This window comes from Petromyzon marinus (genome assembly GCF_048934315.1).
Source record: "Petromyzon marinus isolate PM22_M1 ecotype Great Lakes invasive population chromosome 67 unlocalized genomic scaffold, UKy_Petmar_22M1.pri1.0 chr67_unloc.6, whole genome shotgun sequence".
NCBI classification, from domain to species: domain Eukaryota; kingdom Metazoa; phylum Chordata; class Hyperoartia; order Petromyzontiformes; family Petromyzontidae; genus Petromyzon; species Petromyzon marinus.
This window is the reverse complement of record NW_027422596.1, coordinates 302,270-306,795: the sequence shown is the minus strand read 5'-3', so window position 1 is coordinate 306,795 and position 4,526 is coordinate 302,270.

Genomic DNA, 4,526 nt, shown 5'->3' with positions numbered 1-4,526 from the left:
GAATCGGGGGGGCCGGTAACCCTGGTTCTGAATCACCCGGGACCTGGTTCTGAATCGCCGGTAACCCTGGTGCCGAATCACCGGTAACGCTGGTTCTGAATCACCGGTAACCCTGGTGCTGAATCACCGGTAACCCTGGTTCTGAATCACCAGTAACGCTGGTTCTGAATCACCGGTAACGCTGGTTCTGAATCACCGGTAACCCTGGTGCTGAATCACCAGTAACGCTGGTTCTGAATCACCGGTAACCCTGGTGCTGAATCACCGGTAACCCTGGTTCTGAATCACCGGTAACGCTGGTTCTGAATCACCGGTAACCCTGGTGCTGAATCACCGGTAACCCTGGTTCTGAATCACCGGTAACGCTGGTTCTGAATCACCGGTAACCCTGGTGCTGAATCACCGGTAACCCTGGTGCTGAATCACCGGTAACCCTGGTGCTGAATCACCAGTAACGCTGGTTCTGAATCACCGGTAACGCTGGTTCTGAAACACCCGTAACTCTGGTGCTGAATCACCGGTAACCCTGGTGCTGAATCGCCGGTAACCCTGGTTCTGAATCACCGGTAACGCTGGTTCTGAATTACCGGTAACGCTGGTTCTGAATCACCGGTAACCCTGGTGTTGAATCACCGGTAACCCTGGTGCTGAATCGCCGGTAACCCTGGTGCTGAATCACCGGTATCCGATTCCGGATCGTGTCCGTGTTTATTTACACGCAAACGTGGGGGAGCGGTGGGTGTAGTGGTCAGCCCCACGCTGCGCTAGGAACCCGGAAGAGACCCGGAGTTCGATTCCCGCTCACGGACACCAACACCACCACCACCGGTGACGATTATCTGAACCCTCCCCTAGGTCGACTCGGCCTCAAACGAGTAGCTGGTGTGGCGGTGGTGTAGTGAACATCGCCACTGGTGGAGACAAAGGCGGGCGGGCGTGGTGCTGGTGGCCACCCCACCCCCGCTCGTGTGCCACAGTGCCGGTAGCCTTCACAGGTGCTGCTCGCTAACAGCACTTGCCCCTACAGTCTGTTAGAGGCTACACGGGGGACCTTTGTCTGTGTCTACCTTCACAGGTGCTGCTGCTGCTCGCTACTCACAGCACTTGCCCCTACAGCCTGCTAGAGGCTACACGGGGGAGCTTTGTCTGTGTCTACCTTCAACAGGTGCTGCTGCTACTCGCTACTCACAGCACTTGCCCCTACAGCCTGCTAGAGGCTACACGGGGGAGCTTTGTGTGTATTATACACACAAACACACCACCACCAACAACAACAACAACTTGGCTTCGACTCCCGCTGTTGCACAACAACAATAACAACAATAACAACAACAACCGACAGTGGCACGTGGGGTAACCTGAACTGGTCGTGGCCGTCCCCTAGGCCAAGCCGACCTTAAATGAGTACCATCTGGTAGTGGTGCGCGTGTGTGTGCATGTGCGTGTGAGTGCGTGTGTGTGCGTGTGTGCGTGTGAGGAGCGGTGGGTGTAGTGGTTAGCGCTACGCTGCGCTACGAACCCGGCGACCCGAGTTCCATTCCCGCTCAACGGCCACCAACACCACCGGTGACGATTATCTGAACCGGTTCTGGGCCTCCCCTAGGTCGACTCAGCCTCAAACGAGTAGCTGGTGTAGCGGTGTGTAGTGAACATCGCCACTGGGGAGACAAAGGCGGCAGGGCGTGGTGCTGGTAGCCAACCACCCCCTCGTGTGTATCTGTGTGTGTGTGTCTGTATCTGTGTGTGTCTGTATCTGTGTGTGTCTGTATCTGTGTGTGTGTGTATCTGTGTGTGTCTGTATCTGTGTGTGTCTGTATCTGTGTGTCTGTATCTGTGTGTGTCTGTATCTGTGTGTCTGTATCTGTGTGTGTGTGTATCTGTGTGTGTCTGTATCTGTGTGTGTCTGTATCTGTGTGTCTGTATCTGTGTGTGTGTGTGTATCCGTGTGTGTGTCTGTATCTGTGTGTGTGTATCTGTGTGTGTCTGTACCTGTGTGTGTGTGTATCTGTGTGTGTCAGTATCTGTGTGTGTGTCTGTATTTGTGTGTGTCTGTATCTGTGTGTGTGTATTTGTCCGGCAAAACAACCCCCTACCTCCTCCTCGGGGTGCCGAACAGGCAACTCTGTCGTGGACAGTGCTGTGGGGGGAGGTCCAATTTCGATTGGCTCCTCCCCTCATGGCATCTGTGTCCACCACAGGGGCTAAACGGGGGCTCTGGACGGGTGCGAGGGGCTGGTAACCCCTCCACCTTCAATTAATTACCACGAAACCACGAGTTAAACTGAAATATGTAACTAATAAGCTTGTGCCGAAGGCCCCGGGGGGCCAGGCGTCTATGACGTCTCCTGGCCAAACCCCAATTGGTGGAGCCAGGAGACTGAATCTTTACCCTCGGGGCTCCTCCAGAAACAACGAAAAGCCACTTCGTGTGGCCACATGGAATGTTCGAACGCTCACTGCGGAGGAGAGGCTGCCACTCCTCTGTCGGGAGCTGGACCGGTACTGCCTGGATCTATATGGCATTCAGGAGGTCCGGTGGACCGGTTCTGGCTCCTGCCACCATGAGGGGTGAACAGTCCTCTACTCGGGGCAGCAGACTGCCAAACAACAGGGTGTGGCTCTTCTTTTGAACAAAAGAATGAAGGGGGCGTGGGAGCGTGGCGGTGAGGTGTGGGAAGCTGTAAGCCCCAGGCTACTTTGGGTTCGCCTTCCCATCAACCGGAGGCGAGGAATGGTGGTCGTGGTTACTTATGCCCCCACCGAAGATGAACATCCGTGGAGGGATGGAAGCAAAGCCGATGAGTCAGATGCCTTCTATGACCTCCTGTCACAGGTGCTGGCTAAAGTGGCCTCTCGGGATAGAGTCATCATGTTGGGTGACTTCAATGCCCGAGATGGTCATGATGCTGGCACCTGGTCTGGAGTGATTGGAGGGCATGGGCCAGATCAGCTCAATAACAACGGTAGGAGGCTGCTAGATTTTTGTGCAGCCCATGGGCTTGTAATTACCAACACGTTGTTCCGGCATCGGCGCATCCACACATCATGGATGCATGCCGGGTCCAAGCAAGAACATCTGCTGGACTACATAGTGACGGACCAGCGGATGCGAGCCCATGTCCTTGACACCTGGACCGACCGTGGAGCTGATCTGCCCTCTGACCATTGACTTGTTATCTGTAATATGCGCCTGCCATTCTTCCGCTCCGGTGGTGGGTGTACACCCAGAACCCCATTCCAACCTAAAGTGGCCTGGTCTCAGTTATCTGATGAAAGTTGCAAGCGAGAATTTCATCATCGCTTGCGGCTGGGATTGGCATCGTCCCCGACTCCTCCTGATGTCGAGGGTAAATGGGCGAGGTTTAGGACTGTGACTCATGCAGCTGCAATGGCTGCTTTGGGAACGTGGTACAGACCTCCCCAGAGACCCTGGCTGACAGGAGGTATTCAGGATGGTTGAGAAAAAGCGACAGACCCACTGTCATCGGCTACAGAATCCCACGTCAGAGAATGAGGAGGCTTACCGCAGCCTTCGCTCGGAGGTTCGGAGAGCCGTGAGGTGTTGCAAGGATGGGTGGCGGTCGCGGGTTGCTGAGGAGATGGAGTCTGCCTCAGTGGCCCGTGATCACAAATCTCTATTTAACTCCATCAAAAAAGTAATCTGCAGTGCCACACCTATTACCATCATTAGGGGAAAAAACGGTGACCCAATTTCCGACCCCCAGGAACAGGTTTGCAGATTTGCTGAGCATTTCTGTGCGGTCCTGGGGGAGGGAAAATCCCTCAGCCAGGAAAACGTCGTGGCACAAAGTGAGGATGACCCTGCTGAGGCTGCGGTGCCTCAAATATTGGAAGAAGTCACCCCCTGTGAGTGGCTGGCTGAGGTGCCATCTGCTGAGGAAGCACTGAAGGCGATCCAGAGTCTGAGACCAGGAAAGGCAGCGGGCAGAGATGATCTCCCAAGCGAAATGCTGAGGGAGGGCGGAGTTTGTACACAGACTGCCCTATATGACATCATAACAACAGTCTGGACCACTGGACGGGTTCCGCAGGATTGGAAGGATGCCCTGGTGGTCCCCCTTTTTAAGAAGGGGGACCGCACAGACTGTAACAACTACAGGGGCATCTCACTCCTCAGTGTGCTGGGGAAGGTCCTGGCAAGGATTATTCAACATCGCCTTGCCAGGCACGCTGAGGAGAGGCTTGCGGAGCTCCAATGCGGTTTCAGGAAAGGGCGGTCCTGCACAGATGCTTATTTTCTGTCCGTCTGCTACAGCAGAGGTGTAGGGAATTCCAACAAGACCTACATCTCTGCTTTATTGACCTGGTCAAGGCCTATGATACCATCAGTAGGCCTGGGCTCTGGGTTATTCTTCGTGCCTTTTGAGTACCTGACCCTCTGCTCACGATCATTAAGGACCTTCATGATGGTGAGCGGGCCCGGGTAAAACTACGTGGCCGGGAGTCAGAGCCATTCCCTGTACACCTTGGGGTGCGACAGGGATGTCCTCTGGCTCCCACATTAT